A 19,001-nucleotide genomic window follows, 5' to 3' on the forward strand; every position below is an offset into this window, starting at 1 on the left:
ATATACTTTTGGGGTACATGAGATGTTTTGATACAGGCATGCAATGTGAAATGAGCCTATCATGAAGAATGGGGTATCCATCCCCCGCAAGCATTGATCCTTAGAGTTACAAACAATTCAATTATACTCTTTAAGTTATTTAAAAATGGACAATCAAGTTATTATTGACTATAGTCACCCTGTTGTGCTATCAAATAGTGGGACTTATTCATTCTTTCTATTTTTTGTACCCATTAACCATCCCCATCTTCCTTGCAAACCCCCACTACACTTCCCAGCCTCTGTTACAATCTTTCTACTCTCTATGCCCATGAGTTCAATTGCTTTGATTTTTAGATTCCACAATTAAGTGAGAACATGTGATATTTGTCTTTCTGTACCTGGCTTATTTTACTTAGTGATATGATTTACCTGTGTCCCCACCCAAATTTCATCTCAAATTGTAAGCCAAACTGTAATCTCCATGTGTCAAGGAGGGGACCTGGTGGGAGGTGACTGGATCATGGTGGTGGTTTTCCCCAAGGTGTTTTCATGACAGTGAGTGAGTTCTCATGAGATCTGGTTGTTTAATAAGTGTCTGGCCCATCCTCCTCCCCCCTCTCTCTCTCTCCCGCTGCCATGTAAAATGTGCTTGCTTCCCCTTTACCTTCTGCTATGATTGTAAGTTTCCTGAGGCCTCCTAAGTCATGTGGATCTGTGAGTCCATTAAACCTCTTTTGTTTATGAATAACCTTGTCTCAGATAGTGTCATTATAGCAGTGTGAAAATGGACTAATACAGGAAATTGGCACCAGCAGTGGGGCACTGCTATAAAGATACTTGAAAATGTGGAAGCAACTTTGGAACTGGGTAAGGGCCAGAGTTTGGAACAGTTTGGAGGGCTCAGAAGAAGACAGGAAGATGTAGGAGGCTTTGGAACTTCCTAGAGGCTTTTTGAATAGTTTTGACCAAAATGCTCACGGTGATACTACAGACAATGAAATCCAGGCTGAGGTGGTCTCATGTGGAGATGAAAAACTTATTGGGAACTGGAGCAAAGGTCACTCTTGCTCTGCTTTAGCAAAGAGACTGACGGCACTTTGCCTCTGCTCTAAAGATCTGTGGAACTTTAAATTTGAGATAGATGATTTAGGGTTTCTGGCAGAAGAAATTTCTAAGGAACAAAGCATTCAAGACGTGACCTGGTTTTTCCTGAAAGCATACAGTTATATGCACTTACAAAGAGACATTTGAAATCGGAACTTATGTTTAAAGGGGAAGCAGAGCATAAAATTCTGGGAAAATTGCAGCCTGTATATGCGGTAGAAAAGAAAAACCCATTATCTGGGGAGAAATTCAAGCTAGCTGCAGAAATTCACATAAGTAATGAGGAACTGAATGTTAATTGCCAAGACAATGGAGAAAATGTCTCCAGGGTATGTCAGAGATCTTCAAGGTAGCCCCTCCCATCACAGGCCCAGAGGTTGAAGAGGAAAAAGTGGACCAGGCCCAGGGCCCTTCTCCTCTGCACAGCCTTGGAACTTGGTGTCCTCTGTCCCAGCTGCTCCAGCTCTAGTCAGGGCAAAAAGGGGTCATGGTAAAGCTCAGGCTGTAGCTTCAGAGGATGTAAGCCCCAAGCCTTGGTGGCTTCCATGTGGTGTTGGGCCTGTGGATATGCAGAAGACAAGAGCTGACCTTTGGGAACCTCTGCCTAGATTTCAGAAGATGTGTGGAAATGCCTGGATGTTTAGGCAGAAGTCTGCTGCAGGGGTGGAGCCCTCATACAGAACCTCTACTAAAACAGTATGGAGGGAAATGTGGGGTTGGAGCCCCCATATGGAGTCCCCACTGGGGCACTGCCTAGTGGAGCTTTGAGAAGAGGGCCAACATCCTTCAGACCCCAGAATGGTAGATCCACTGACAGCTTGCACCCAGAAAAGCCACAGGCACTCAACACTAGCCTGTGAAAGCAGCCACAGGGGCTATACCCTGCAGAGCCATAGGGGCAGAGCTGCCCAAAGCCTTGGGAGTATCCTCTTCTATCAGCATTCCCTGGATGTAAGATGTGAAGTCAAAGGAGACCATTTCAAAGCTTTAAGATTTAATGACTGCCCTACCAGGTTTTGGACTTGCATGGGGCCTGTGGCCTCTTTGTTTTTGCCAATTTCTCCCATTTTGAATAGGAACATTTACCCAATGCCTGTACCCCCATTGTATCTTAGAAGTAACTAACTTGCTTTTGATATTTTAAGGGGGAAGGGACTTGCCTTGTCTCAGACGAGACTTTGGATTTAGACTTTTGTGTTAATGCTGGAATGAGTTAAGATTTTAGGGTACTGTTCAGAAGACATAATTGCATTTTGAAATGTGAGAAGGACATGAGATTTGAGAGGGACCAGGGGCAGAATAATATGGTTTGGCTGTGTCCCCACCTAAATCTCATCTTGAATCGTAGGGCAAATTTTAATCCCCATGTGTTAAGGAAGGGACCTTGTGCGAGGTGATTGGATCATGGAAGTGGTTTCCCCCATGCTGTTCTCATGAGAGTGAGTGAGTTCTCACTCACAGATAGAAATGCTACTGATTTTTGTATGTTGCAACTTTACTAAGTTTGTTTAGCAGTTCTAATCGTTTTCCTGTGTAGTCTTTAGATTTTCTAAATATAAGATCATATCATCTATAAAAAAATAATTTGACTTATTTTCCCATTTGGATGCCTTTGGTATCTTTCTCTTGTCTGATTGCAATGGCTAAGGCTTCCAGTACTATGTTAAATAACAGTGGTGACAATGGGCAGTGTTGTCATGTTCCAGATCTTAGAGGGAAGACTTTCGGTTTTTTCCCATTCAGTATGACACTAGCTGTGGGTCTCTCATATATGGCTTTTATTATGTTGTGGTATATTCCTTCTATTCCCAGGTTTTTTAGGGTTTTTGTCATAAAGAAATGTTGAAATTTATCAAATGCTTTTTTAGCATCAATGGAAATGATCATATGGTTTTTATCCTTCATTCTGTTGATAGGATGTATCATATTGATTGATTTGTGTATGTTGAACCATCCTTGCATCCCAAGGAAAAATCCCACTTGGTTATGATAACCTAAAGTCATTAGGTTATTTACCTGAATTTTTTCCTCTTCTTTGAGGTAGGTACTTATAGTTATAAATTTCCCTCTTAGTATTGCTTTTGCTGTATCCCATAGGTTTTGGTATGTTGTGTTTTCATTATCATTTAAAGAAAGTTTTCAATTTCCTTCTTAACTCCTTCATTAACCCACTGGTCATCCAAGAGCATATTATTTAATTTTCATGTCTTTGTATAGTTTCAAAAACTCCTCTTATTATTAATTTCTAGTTTTATTCCATTGTGGTCAGAGAAGATGCTTGATATTATTTGCATGATTTTGAATGTTTTAAGACTTGCCTTGTGATCTTACATATGTCTGTTCTTGAGAAAGAGCCATGTCCTGAGGAGAAGAATGTGTATTCTGCAGTCATCAGATGAAATGTTCTGTAAATAGCTATTAGATTCATTTGGTTTATAGTGCAGATTAAGTCTGTTGTTTCTTTGCTGATTTTCTTTCTGGGAAATCTGTCCAATGCTGAAAGAAGGGTGTTGAAGTCTCCAGCTATTATTGTATTGGGGCCTATCTCTCTCTTTAGCTCCAATAATATTTGCTTTATATATCTAGATGCTCCAGTTTTGGGTGCATAGATATTTAAAATTATATCTTCTTGCCACATTGACCCCTTTATCATTATATAGTGACCTTCTTTGTCTCTTCTTACAGTTTTTGTTTTGAAATCTATTTGTTTAATATTGTTATAGTGACTCCTGCTATTTTTTGGTTTCCATTGGCATGGAATATTTTTTCTGTTCCTTTATCTTTAGTCTATGTGTGACTTTAGGGTAAAATTTGTTTATTGTAGGCAAAAGATTAATGAGTCTTATTTTTTCATCCATTCAGCCACTCTATGTGTTTTGATTGGAGAGATTAGTCCAGTTACATTTATTGTTATTATTAAGGAAGGGCTTACTCCTACTATTTGGTTATTTGTTTTATGGTTGTTTTTTGTTTTGTGGTCTCCTCTTTCTTCTTTCTTTCCTTCCTGCCTTCCTTTAGTGAAGGTGATGTTCTCTGATATGATTTAGCTTCTTGCTTTTTAATTTTGTATATTCATTGTATGTTTTTGTTTGAGTTTACCATGGACTTGCAAATACTATCTTATAACCCATGATTTTAACCTGACAATAATGTAACACTTTGTATAAACATTGAAATGAATAAAAAATTCCATGCCCTAACTTTATCCCCCAACTTTTAAACTTTTTGTTATTTCTATTTATATCTTATCGTACTGGCTATGTCTTGCAAAGTTATTTTTGATTGGTTCATTGTTTAGTCTTTTTACTTGGGTTAAGAGTACTTTACACACCACAGTTAAAGTGTTATAATACTGTGTTTTTCTGTGTACTTACTATTACCAGTGAGTTTTGTTCCTTCTGGTGAGTACTTATTGCTCATTAATGTCCTTTTCTTTCTGATTGAAATACTCTCTTTAGCATTTCTTGTAGGACAGGTTGGTGTTGATGAAATCCCTCAGCCTTTGTTTGGGAAAGTCTTTATTTCTCCTTCATGTTCGAAGGATATTTTAACTAGATATACTATTATAAAGTTTTTTTTTTCCTTTAGCACTTTAAATATGTCATTACACTCTCTCCTGGCTTATAAGGTTTCCACTGAAAGTCTGTTTCCAGATGTATCGAAGCTCCAGTGCATGTTATTTGTTTTTCTTTCCTCTTGATACTTTTAGGGTCAGTTCTTTACCCTTGACCTTTGAGAGTTTTATTATTAAATGCCTTAAAATAGTCTTCTTTGGGCTAACTTTGCTTGGTGTTCTATAACCTTCTTGTACTTGGATATTGATATCTTTCTATAGATTTGGGAAGTTCTCCATTATTAACCCTTTGAATAAACTTTCAATAACTTTAAGGCCAATAACTCTTAGATTTGGCCTTTGAGGCTATTTTCCAGATCCTGTAGGCATACTTCATTGTTTTTTATTATTTTTTTCTTTTGTCTCCTCTGTGTATTTTCAAATAGCCTGTCTTCAAGCTCATAATTACATCTTCTGCTTGATCAATTCTGCTGTTAAAGGACTCTGACATATTTTTCAGTGTGCCAAATGTATTTTTCAGCTCCAGAATTTCTGCTTGATTCTTGTTAATAATTTCAATCCCTTTGTTAAATTTATTTGATAGAATTCTGAATTTTTTATCTGTGTTATCTTGATTTTCTTTGAGTCTTCTCAAAACAGCTATTTTGAATTCTATATCTAAAAGGTCTCATATCTTTGTTTCTCCAAGATTGGTCCCTTGTGATCTACTTAGTTCATTTGGTGAGGTAATGTTTTCCTGGATGATATTGATGCTGGCAAATGTTCTTCAGTTTCTGGGCATTGAAGAGCTGGGTATTTATTGCAGTCTTCAGTGTCTGGGCTTATTTTTACCCATCCTTCTTGAGCAACACATTGTAGATATTTAAAAGGACTTGGGTGTTGTGATCTAAGATGTATGTGCTTTAGGGGGCACCCCAAGGCCAGTAACATGTTTCTTGCAGACTCATTAGTGGTACCACACTGATAATCTTGGACAAGACCCAAGATAATTCTCTTGATTACCAGGCAGAGACTCTTATTTTCTTCCTTTACTTTCTCCCAAACAAACAGAGTCTCTCTCTTTCCCTATGTTCTGAGCCACCTAAAGCTGGAGGTTAAGTGACACAAGCACCCCTACACTGGATCAGACCTGAAGCCAGCACAGCAGTGAGTCTCGGCTAATGCTTACTGTAACCACTTCCTGACTACTGCCTATGTTTGCTCAAGCCCTGGGGCTCTACAATCAGCTGGTGGCAAAGTCAGCTGGGTGTAGGTCCTTCCCTCCAGGGTGGCAAGGTCCCCCAGGCCCCATATGGGTCCAGGGATGCCATCTGGGAGTCAAAAATCTTAGAAGTCCACCTGGTGTTCTATTGTACTGCAGCTGAGCTGGCACTCAAACCACAATATGTAGTCCTTCCTACTCTTCCCTTCCCTTTCTAAAGCCAGAAGAACCTCAACCGACAGCCACCATGACCCCAGGCCACAAGGAGTACTGCCAGACTATTGCTGATGTTCCCTTAAGGCCTAAGGGCTCTAAAGTCAGCTTGTGGTGAATGTTGTATGGCCTGAGACTCACCCTTCAGAGCAGTAGGATCACCTCTAGTCCAGGGCAGGTCCAGAAATGCTGTTCAAGAATCAAGTCTTGGAATTAGGGACCCCATGACCCCACTTGATGCTTTAACTCCTGTGGCTGTGCTGGTACCTAAGGCTCAAGACAAAGTCCCCTTTACTTTCTCCTCTGCATTTCTCAAGCAGAAGGAGTTTTGTCCCATAGCCACTACAGCTGGGAATGTGCTGAGTCTCACCTGTAGCTAGCAAGTCTCAGAGGCTCACTCAAGGCCTTTGACACAGTACCTGGGTATCGCTGCTGCTTATTCAGGGCCCAAGGGCTCTTCAGTTAGCAGGTGATGAATACTGCCAGGACTGGGTCCTTTCCTCAAGGCAGTGGATTCCCTTTTGGCCCAGGGTATGTTTAGAGATGTTGTCCAGGAGCTAGGGCCTTGAATGGGTCCTCACAACTCTGACCAGTGCCATATCCTGCTACGGCAAGATGCAAGACAAAGTCCTCCACCGCCTTCCTTCTTCTCTCCTCAAGCAAAAGGAAGTGGTTTCTTTTGGAGTCATGAGCTGTGCAGCCTGGGGGTAGGGGAGGTGTGTTGCCAACACTCCTTTGGCTGCCCCAGCTGATATCTCAGTATGTGTATGCTCCACCACCCAGGTAGTCTCTGGGCCTAGTTGAGCACTAGAACTCACCTAATAATTGTAGTCCTTATGGCCTAGACTGCCTTTCAAGTTTTTAGGGACACAGAGTACTTTGTCTCTATTTAGAGAGACAGAGTACTTTGTCCCTCAGTGGTAAGGTTTGTGGGAAGTCAAATTCTGACCACTGCGATTGGTGATTACCCTCTGGGTAGGGCTGGTTTAAATGCTCCTGCTATGGGCTGACATCAATTGAGTTTGGTCTGGTGTTTCTTTCTGCTGTAGCAGGACAGTGCTGAGTTTATTGCTTTACAATTGCTGTGTTCACCCTCCTCCAGCGCCCAGGGACACTCTGCACCACATTGCTGCGACCAGAGGTTGGGGAGGGGTGGCATCAGCAATTCAAGACTGTTGTTTTCTATCTCTTCAGTGTCTTTTCAGTGACACAATGTTAAAACCAGATACTATGAGGACTTGCCTGATTTCTGGTTCTTATGATGGTGTTTGTTCTGTGTAGATAAGTTGTTAAATTGGTGTCCTTGCAGGGGGCATGATTGATGGAGACTTCTATCCCCCCAACTTTCCCTGCCTTCTTACCACCTGAATTCTTGCATCTAACAAAAACTCTACTGCCCTTAAAGAGTTCAAACTGGAGTGGGTATACAGGTTTCAGCTGAGTTAGTTAGACATGCAGTACCTAGAACCACTCTAAATTTTTCCCTGTCTGGCTTATTTTCTCCTAATCATAATCAGTCTCTAGTAAAGAAAGTGAGAAAACTTGGGCTCAGCCTCTTCATCATCTACCATCTTCTTGTACAAACTTGAGAAACTATTTCCCCTATGAGTTTTTTTCTCAGATTTGCTGAACCTCTCAGACTTGCTGTAAGAAGGAATCTTACAAAACCATTGACATAGGCCCTTGCTTTGTGTCCAAATTTCCTTGACATCATCTCCTTTTCTAGTCTTTACTTGAAGAGTTCCAGAGAGAGGAAACTTGCTAATCTCATTAATGGATGTAGATCTAGGCTATGAGTTGTGAGGCCTACTGGACTGTGAAATAACAGTCTGAGTTTCTGACTTATTTGAAAAGTGAATAATTTTGGAGATCCTTACTTTGTAGGGGGGTCCTAAAATTTATCTTCCTAACCAGGACACTCTTAAGAACAAAAGGAGGTGCTAATAACATAATATTGGAGCAGTAGGAATAAAACGGGACTATCCTGAGCAAACCAAGACATAATGATTACTTGACTGCCATGATTTTATGGCCACCAACAACTGGTAAAAATTCCACGGGCAGGGCTGGGCCCCATCTTTAGTAAGAAACCCTGAATTTTGGTCTTGCTGCCCTCCTTACTTTCCACCCAAACTGTTAACAGTGATTGTTTTTTGAACCATCTCCTGTTCTTTAACCAATTCTTTTGTGAGAATTTCAGCCCTAAAGCCATTTCAGAAAGCAAGCATGTACATATACTTATAATTTCAAGCAAATTTCCCCCACAGGCACTTCATAACCCTGACTACTATCTTGATCAGATGCATATTTAATGCCTTTTGACAGAGACACAGATGCAAACTGTTCAACCCTTTCTGAGGTGTTAGAATGCTGCCAGGTCCCAGTACAGCTTCTGTGAGAGCTACTGGAATGCCTGGAGCTACCCTCTCTCAGTGTCCCCACAAGACCCAAATCTCAGGAAACTTACCGCAAGGTAATAGAAGGAGAGGCAGGGCTTATTAAGTTTCCTTCTACAGGCCATTTGATTGCATTTGTGCCCTGAGCACAGGCTTATTTGCATACTTGATTTATGGCTTTAATTCAAATATTACTGTTGTTTCACATAAACCACTACCCTGATTTCTCTTTAAATTTTTCTTTTAACAATTCACTCAATACCACATGGAACCTAGTGAAACCAGGGGCCTTTAATATGAGGCCTCCATTTCCATTTCCACTGGGACAGAGGAGTATGGAAGATGGAGAATGGAAAATGAACTAACTGTTAAGTTTCAGAAATGTTTACTCCCACTGCAGGGCAGTCTGGCTCACACAACTGAAGCACATTCAGCTTCAAGAATCTTTGATAAGAATCTTTGTTTTTATGTTACTGATTCTGTAAGAGGAAATTTCTTTTAAAGTTGCCTCTTCTCTTCTTTTCTTTATTTGCTCTTTCCAAAAGACAGTCAAAATTTATGGAGCCAAGCACTGAGCTAATGTCTCAGATGATGGTAGGGCTAAAGATAAGTTTGTCCTGGCCCTCAGGGAGATTGTATTCTTGCCAGACAATACAGACATCAGGAAAGAATTACACATTCTTTTAATTAATTATGTATTCTAAACACCTGCTTTGCTGAATAGACATTTTAAATGTAGTCTATCTAAAAGCACTGGAGAGATTCTGAGGTTACCAGAACTGAGGGGCCAGGATTACAGAGATAAGGGATATGCAGGACAGTGAGCCTGTGACAGTTATTCCCTTAAGGCATTTGCCTTTTTTTAAACTGGAGTTATAGAACAAGAGGTAGAGAATGTGAGAGCAAGAGAGAATGTGATAAGTTTCAGGAAGGAGCACAGTGTGACTAAAAAGCTATGCGGCACTTTCATCAGTCTAACACTACAGGGGAGCGAAAACATTGAAGTCTGAGACTCTAAGAATGAAGCATCTTGGAAAACACACAAGATTTTCAGGTTGAATCCTTCAAGGGCTACATTATGGAATGGGGTTGGATCAGAGGTCGACCAAACCTCACAAAGTCTGAGAATAAGCCTCAAAGAAGTGGCATTATGGCCCTGTTCTAACCACCTGCCAAGAGGATCAATGATTGGCTGATAACACCAAATAATGCCAGTGAGGATGTGGAGCAAACAGGAATTCTCATTCATTGCTCGTATTCAAAAATGATACAATGATTTTGGAAGATAGTTTGCCATTTCCTTAAAAAATGAAATATAGTCTTACTATATAATGCAATAATTGTGCTACTGGGTATTTACCCAAAAGAGTTGAAAATTATGTCTACGCAAAAACCTGAATGTGAATAGTAGCTTTATTTATAATGGCCCAAAACTGGAAGCAAGCAAGATGTCCTTTAGTAGGTAAATAGATCAACAACATGTGGTTCATCCATACAATATTATATTATTTGGTAGTAAAAAGAAATGAGCTATTAAGTCACAAAAAATAAGTGGAAGAACCTTAAATGCATATTTCTAGGCAAATGAAGCCCGTTTGAAAGGAATACACACTATATGATTCTAACTGTATGACATTCTGGAAAAAGCAAAAGTATAGAGACAGTTAAACAATCAGCGACTGCCAGGGTTTAGAAGGACGAGAGGGAAGGATAGATGGAGCGTAGGGAATTTTTATGGTATTATTGTGTAATAATGGTGTATTCATGACATCGTGCATTTAGGGGAACATAGAGAACTATATGACACAAAGAGTGCATCTTAATATAAACTTTCAACTTTAGTTAATAATAACAAATTGATATTGTTTCATTAACTGTAACAAATGTATTATACTAAAGCAAGATATTAAAAACAGAGGAAACTTTGTATGTGTGTGACAGGGAGGGCTTATATGGGAATTCTGTACTACCTGTCAATTTTCTGCAAACCTAAAAAGTAAATTTTAAAATAGAACAAAAATTAATTGATAAGCAATTTACAAGTAAAAAACTAAGAGAAGGAATAGACAAATGTTCAATCACAGTAAGACACATTAACATACCTTGGTAACTGATAGAACAAGCAAAGCAAAATGCTCAGTGAGGACATAGAAAATCAGTAAAAACACAATTCAAGAAAACCTGATCTAATGGACATATGTACAACATAGTGCCCAACAGTGGCAGAATACACATTCTATTAAGTGCATTAGAACAAAATCGATTACAAGCAGAAACATAAATATCAATATAGATATTTTTTGAGAGTCTAATCTCCTCTAATTACTCAGATAATCTTATTTTTGACTGGACTCAGACTTAGGGTAGAAGCTTGCAGAGAGGACAGTCTGCATCCCTTGGCAATCTGTTCCTGGCATTTTTCTTTGGCTTCCTTCATTGTCTTGGCCAAAAGTTTAGCCTATTTTGCAGCCTCTTTTTTATTTTTCTTAGTACTTTTTTTCTTCAGAGCAATACACTGGTGTTTGTGTTGCAGGACATATGGAGTAACAAGATGCTGAATCTTGGGTGCTTTGGTCCTCGGTTTCTTACCTTATTTGTCTAAGGGGTTTCTTACAACATATTGGAGGATGTCATCTTGTTTAGGCAGATTAAAAAGATTGTGGATTCTGCTAGCTCCTTTGGGCCCCAGGCAATGAGGCACCATAATATCACTCAGTGCAGGAACATTATTCTCTCCTTTTTTAATTTTACAATAACGAAGTTGAGAACATTCAGATTGACATCCACAACGCAACCTCGAACAGATTTGTGCTTTTTTTATCCGGTTCACCTTGGTCTATAACAGGAATGCCCCTTTCTCAGTAGCAGGCAGACACAGCCATGGGTCAAGACACACTACTTCATGGGGAAACCTTGTTTGTCATTCCCACCACTGACTCAGACCACATAACCATCCTATTCTTCACCAAGAGTGTTAGCGGCAACTTCTGTTCACCACACACTTCTCATAAAAAGTATGAAATCTGCATTCAACATCAACTTCAATGAGTTTCTGGCAGCCAGTGGCTGGGAAGAACATATTCAGCTTCATCTTGAAGCAGCTGATCACCTCTGAGGTGCCACGAAAAGGTGCTCAATATATTTTAAATGAACAATTTCATTCAGGCTGTGCTGGAATCAAGCCGGATATCAATAACAAAAGAATGCTAAAACATCCCCAATTACTTGGAAATTAAGCAATATAGTTTGAAACAATCCAGGGATTGAAGGTAGAATCACAAGTAATATTATAAAATATTTCAAACTAAATGAAAATGAAAATATGACATAAAATTTTGGAGGATGCTAATAAAACTGTGGTTAAGGGGAAATGTTTAGGTCTAAATGCATATATTAATAAAAAATGGAAGGCTGAAAAATCTCAGTGTCACTCTCAGAAATTATAGCCAATAGATCCCAAACGAAACTGAAGGAAAAAAATAATAACAAAATCAATGAAACAGAAAATATAAACACAAAAGATTCAAAGAGCCAAAAGTTGAATGTTTGAAAAGGTGAATAACGTTGTTAAATCTCTAGCAAGTCTAGGCAAGAAGAAAAGAGGAGAAATTAAAAAAAAAAAAATCAATAGCAGAAACAAAAAGTGAGATTGCTATAGATCATACAGAGATTTGGAAAGATAAGAGAATATACTGAAGAATTATATTCCTGAAAATTTGGAAATGTAGGTATAGGGGACAAATTTCTTAAGAGCACATTTTTAAAAACCTGGTACTAAGAAATAGAGAATCGGAATGGTCTTATATCATTTAAAGGAATTGAATGTGCAATTTCACAAAGAAATACCTAGGCCCAGGTATCATCTTCTCCAGTAAGTTCTTTTAAATCTTGAAGGAATAAATAATAACTTTATGCAAATGCTTGCAGAAAGTTATAAAGAAGGGGAAACATTTCCAAATTTGTTTTATGAGGACAGCATAAACTTAATACCAAAACCTAACACATACAGTACCAGAAAAGAAAGTTATAGGAAAATCTCAGGAGCATAAACGAAAAGTCTAAACTAAAAATTAGTAAATAACTCTAGTGATGTATATGTGTGTGGGGGGGAGTGGGGTAGGTAGATAGGTGACTGGTTTTATTTTAGGAATAAGGTTTGCAAAGAGAATTTGTGAAGTTTGTTTATATTTAATAACCAATCAATGTTATTTACCACATTAATAGAATAGGGAAGAAAAATAATATAATCTTAACAAAGACATTTATAATCAATCCCCATTTATAATAAAAATTCTTAGCAAGTCAAGAATGTAAAGGCCATCCCATATCTGATTACACTATTTATAAAAACCCTATAATGAGCATAGTACTTAATGATAAAATATCAAAATTTTGCCTCTATGATCAGAAATGAGACAAATATGTTTATTGTTAACTCTCTTATGTCCAACATTGTACTGAAGATCAGTTAGAAAATCCAAAGTAATTTACACTAAAATAAGTTTGGCAAATTAAGTAGGAAGGTATGAGGTTAACATTTTAAAAAAATCAGTATTTTTACATACTAATAAATCAAAGATTTTAAAATAAATCTTATTTTAAAATAAGATTTAAAATAACAGTACTATTAAAAGAATCAAATATTTAGGAATAGAACTTTCTTAAGAGAAATTAAAGAATACATAAATAAATGGTATATGTTCATATGTGAAAGATTCAATAATGTAAAAATGTTGATTGTCAACCATTAATAGATATATTAAATGCAATCCAAATTAGAATTTTGGAAAATTTTTGTTTTTTGTGGATATTGACAAAGTAATTCTAAAATTTGTATAGAAATACAAAAAGTCTAAAAATATCTGAGGTGATCTTGAAAAAGAACAAAAATTATGGAGAATTTACACCATAAGATATCAAGACATTAGGCTACAGTAATTTAGACAGTATGTTATTGGCATATGGAAACAAAGCCATCTAGTTGCAATAGAATAGAAAATTGAGAAAGCAGAATCATATCTGTATGGTTAATTTATTATGGAAGAAACAGTAGTAAGTGTACATTCCAACAGTGCTGGGCTAAATATGCACATGGAAAAAAATTAATCTTAAGCCTTACTTCATACCAAATGTAAAAATTATTTCCAAATGGGTTGTAGATATAAATGTTAAATATTTTAAAAAGTGCTTCTGTAAGATAAGATCTTCAAGATCTTGTGGGTAGGCAAAGATTTCTCAAGCAGAACACAAAATGTACTAAGAGTAAAGATTGATACATTGAACTACATTGCAATAAAGAACTTATTTTCATGATTAAGAAAGAAAAATACAATAAAGAGAGTAGAAGACATTTGTTAAGAAGTAAAGAGCTGCTGTAAATCAATATGGAAAAAAAAAAGACATGAAAAGGCACTTTGCAAAATAATGATTATAATATCATTATTAATCAGGAGAATTAAAGTCATGATGAAATACCACAACAGAACAACAAGACTGATACAGTGAAAAATATAGATAATGCTAACTCTTGTAAAGGATATGGATTAGCTGAAACCATGGTAAACTGCTGGTTTGAAACATTTCAGAAACTTGTTTAATAATATATACTATCACTTAAAATAGACTGTATTAGTCAACTCTTATTAGCGACCATAGTAAGATACCACAGAATGGGTGGCTTCAACAACAGAAATATACCTTCTCGCTGCTCTGGAGGTTAGAAGTCTGAGATTAGGTGCTAGAATGTTCATGCTCTGGTGAGGGCTCTCTTCTTGGCTTGTGCACAGCTGCCTTCTTGCTGCGTCCTCAAAGGGCAGACAGAGAAAGAGAGAGATCCAGTGTCTTTGCCTCATCTTATAAGGGCACCAGTTCTATTGGAAGGCTTCCCTCTTATGACCTCATTTAACCTTAATCTCCATAAAGGCCCTATGTCCTGTAGAGACACATGGGAGTTTGTGACTTCAACACATGAATTTGCAGGGAGGGGACTCAATGTAGTGTAGTCTATAGCACTTGCATTGTTCATGATCTAGCAATTCCACTGCTAGACTACAACCAACAGAAATGAGATACCAAAAGACATGCTTAAGTATGTTTATAGCAGTATTTTTTATATTTGCTGTAAACTAGAAATAACCAAACAGTGCATAAATGGTAAAGTAGCTAAATTATTTGTGGTCCTTTGTTACATGGATCTTTGCTCTATATGATGAGAATAAGTGAACTACTGTTACATGCAATAACATAGATGGATGTCAAAAACATAATATTCAACAAAGGGAGCCAGACACAAAAGAGTACAATTCCATTTATACAGTGCTCATAAACAGCAACACTTAATCAATGGCAGGAGAAATCAGAGTAATTATTTTCTTCAGTTCAGAACTTAAAAGATCATCTCAGCTGGATGCCATGGCTCACACCTATAATCCCAGCACTTTGGGAGGCTGAGGCAGGCAGATCACGAGGTCAGGAGATCGAGACCATCCTGGCTAACACAGTGAAACCCTGTCTCTACTAAAAATACAAAAAACCAAATTAGCTGGGCGTGATGGTGGGTGCCTGTAGTCCCACCTACTCGGGAGGCTGAGGCGGGAGAATGGCATGAACCTGGGAGGTGGAGCTTACAGTGAGCCAAGATCACGCCACTGCACTCCAGCCTGGGCAACAGAGCCAGATTCTGTCTTAAAGAAAAAAAAAAAAGATAATCTCATTTATGCTTTCTGTTATACAGTCAGCTTTCAACTTTATTAATACTCCTTTGGAGGTAATATGCATTTTTAGCTCTTTCTACTTTTAAGGGCTTCTCTGTCTTTCGTTTTTAGCAATTTGATTTTGGTGTCCTTCACATGTATACTGTTCTCTGTCTTATTATTTATTAAATTAGTTCACCTGCCTCCATTTCTCAGTATATTCAGTTTTTCCTTCCTTTTAAATAATCCCATCTTCTCTATGGTCAATATTGTGTTAAATCTATCCATTATGTTTTTAATTTGATGTTTATTTGATTCATTTTTTATAGCTTCCAGTTCTCTGATGAAAATCTTTAATTTTTGTTTTTTCTTTATACTTTTAAACGTATGAATTGTAGTTATTTTGAAGTCTTTGTTAACATGAATACAGTAGATCCTTATTATTTGTGGGTTCCATATTTGTGAATCTGCTTACTTGCTAAAATTTATTTGTAAACCCCCCAAATCAATACTACGGCACTTTCACAGTCATTTATGGAAATGTGTGGAGTGGTGAAAAAATTTTTTTTTCTTAATGCACATGTTCCCAGCTGATATTGAACAAGGTGACACTCTGCAGTATTGTTTCAGCTGTCTTATTGTGGTCTATTTTTGTGTTTTTGTGCTTTGTCAATTTTGTTGTTTCAAATGGCTCCCAAGCATAGTGCTAAAGTGCCGTCTGGTGTTTTAATGTGCAAGATGGCTGTGATGTACCGTACAGAGAAAATATGTATACTAGACAAGCTTTGTTCAGGCATGAGCTATAGTACTCTTCATTATGAGTCCAATGTTAATGAATCAATAATGTGATACATGCAGAAAAAGAAAGAGAAAATTTGCCAGTCTATAAGTAAGGCCACTCTGGAAAGTGCTAAAGTAACATGTATAGTGCATAATGAAACCATGGAAAAGATTATAAAGTGTCTAAAATTGTGAATTCTTAAGATGATGATTGATTTTTCAAAAGCATAATGTACAGCACTACCATGACGGTGAATGTCAAACTTACTGTTACATCACTCAGGGTCAGGAAAATGTTACACACTTCCCAGTTAATGATGGTGGCTCACACATTTGAAAAGGTGATATAACATGAGAAATATTAAATGTAGGCAAAGGAGGCTCTGAAGATCATGAGGCTGTGGAAGAATTTTTAAAATACCTGCTAAGTAGTATTATACAGGAAGAATTATGTGGAAGAGCAGGTCATCAAAGCTGGTAACACTGGCTCATCTTACAAGATGTTGTCAAACTTATATAATGCCAATAGAATCTTGGCTGATAGAACTGTTGTGACCAGAGATTTTCAGAACCACATCCTATATTTCCCTGGGTAGCGACAGTTCACTATTCATTACTTCAGCATTCTTAGCAATTTATAGAGCGTAACTACCACAAATAACAAGACTTGACTGTTTTGAATCATCTGCGGATCTGTTTTTATCATTTGTCTTTCTCCTTGGTTATTGATCATATGGTCCTGTTTCTACATCCCTAGTAAATCATTACTATTTAAATATGTTTAAAACACTGCAGAGTTTCAGCTGATCTTATCTTTCACAGGGTAGATTTGACCTTTCCTCTGATGGGAAAATGGATGTCAGGAGGCTGGGATGGGGTGGCTAATGGGTAAGCCTGGGCTGCACTTTTCATAATTACCAGTCTCAATCTAATTTCCTCCTATTGTTAGGTTGTGGCCATCAGGAAACTTAATTGAGAATCCAACTTTCTTCTTTTTTTAGTACTGAGTAACTGCAGAATTTTTTGCTCTACTTTAAGGATATTTTTGGCTTAGCATGTTTATAACTTCAGAATTTGGCAAAGGTATTGAAGAGGATACTGGTTATATGTTTGAGGCTCCTCAAATCTTCAATTTTGTCACTTCAGCCCAATTTGACTGCCAAAATCCAATTCTGCTAGTGTATCTCTCCCATAGCGGTGGCCCTTTGCCAAGGCCAAACCTGGATTTGCAGATTTTAGATGTGCTCAGATTAGCAAGTGCTCAGGGGGAAAACAGCTGCAGATAGTAAATGTTGCTGCATGACTCCCTTGAGGGCTATATTCATTTGCTGGGGTTGCCATAACAAAGTGCCACAGACTGGGTAGTTTAAACAACAGAAATTTTTTTTCTTTCAATTCTGGTGGCTAGAAGTCTGAGATTAAGGTATCAGCAGGGTTGGTATCTTTTAAGGTCTCTCTCCTTAGCTTGTAGATGGCTGTCTTCTCCCTTTGTCTTCATGTGGTCTTCCATTTGTACCTGTGTCTGCACCCCAATTTTTTCTTTTTCTTCTTTTTTTTTTCCCCCAGAAATGAGTCTCTCTCTCCTATGTTACGTGGGGCTGATTTGGAACCCCTGGCCTCAAGAAATCCTTCCATCTCAGTCTCCTGAGTAGTAGAGATTACAGGCATGAGCCACCATTCTGGGTTCCTAATTTCCTCTTCTTAGGAGGAAACTAGTCATTTGGATTAGGGGCCATTCTGATGATCTTATTTTAATTTAATTTTCTTTTTAAAGATATTGTCTCCAAATACAGTCACATTCTGAAATACTGGAGGTTAGGGTTTCAACATATGAATTCAGATGAGTCACAATTCAGTTTGTGACAGGTATCCCAGTTACCGGTGGCAAATTCCAAATGGATCTGTGGCAACCTCAATTACCTCCTCAGAAAAAAGAATTCAACTGAGGGGCTTAAGGCAGAGAAAGAGACCCAGGCAAGTTTCAGAGCAGAAGTGGAAGTTTATTTAAAAAGACTTTAGACCAGGAAAGAAAGGCAAGTGTGTCTGGAAGAGTCCCAACTAGAGATGTGAATGAAGGTCAAGTGTGGTGTTTAGGGGCTGGCTCCTTTCCCATGATTCTTCCCTTAGGGTGGGCTGCCCGTATGTGCAGTGCTCTCCTTACCCTGGGAGGTGAGCACCTGCAGTGTGTTTAGGAAGTTGTACGCATGATGTTTTTATCATTTGTCTTTCCCCTTGGTTATTGATCACATGGTCCTGTGATCAACAGAAAGCCTCCCCACCTGAGGGTTTCTTCCCTTTTCTGGTGGGGTGTCCTGGAAGGTCATACCCTGCCATTTTGTCTCTTAGTGCACAGGCCTGGGCAGTTGCTTCTCCCTGGCATCTGTATTCAGTGAACACTTTAGTGCAACAGATATGGACCATCAAGAAATGGCCTCTCCCTGGTGGTAGCTGCCAATTTATCACTTCTAGAGATGCAATGTGATGACTGCTGAACCATCATCTGACATTCCTACGGGTGGGGCAGAGCCCCAATCAAAGCCTAACTACCTGTAACAAGTCTATAATACTCCTTGTCTATAGTTTCTCAGAGCCCACTCTCATAGTTGTTCCTTGTCTTCTAGGCACTGCAAGGCTGTGGGAAATTCTGTTCTTTTCAGAGTTTGGGTTGTTAACCAAAAAGAATTTGACAGGTCTCAATCAGTTTAGAGGTTTATTTTGCCAAGGTTGAGGAACATGTCCTGTGACACAACCTCAGGAGGTCCTGAGAACATGTGTCCAAGGTGGTTGGGTTACAGGTTGGTTTTATACATTTTAGAGAAATGGAAGTTATAGGTGTCATGCGTGTCTGTGTGAAGAGACCACCAAACACGCTTTGTGTGAGCAATAAAGCTTCTTAATCACCTGGGTGCAGGCGTGCTGAGTCCAAAAAGAGAGTCAGGGAAGGGAGATAAGGGTGGGGCTGTTTTATAGGATTTGGGTAGGTAAAGGAAAATTACAGTCAAAGGGGGGTTGTTCTCTGGCGGGCAGGAGTGGGGGTTACAAGATACTCAGTGGGGGAG

At 38.4% G+C, this 19,001-nt stretch overlaps 1 protein-coding gene and 1 pseudogene across 9 annotated transcripts in view; both read right to left on the reverse strand.

Annotated features, from left to right (window-relative positions):
• Positions 1 to 19,001, reverse strand: part of BBIP1 (BBSome interacting protein 1) — a 1,212,900-nt gene that overhangs the window by 598,962 nt on the left and 594,937 nt on the right. The gene's annotated exons all lie outside the window — the stretch shown is intronic.
• LOC126962837 (40S ribosomal protein S6-like) lies at positions 10,807 to 11,739 on the reverse strand (annotated as a pseudogene).

This window comes from Macaca thibetana, chromosome 9 (genome assembly GCF_024542745.1).
Source record: "Macaca thibetana thibetana isolate TM-01 chromosome 9, ASM2454274v1, whole genome shotgun sequence".
Classification (NCBI taxonomy): Eukaryota; Metazoa; Chordata; class Mammalia; order Primates; family Cercopithecidae; genus Macaca; species Macaca thibetana.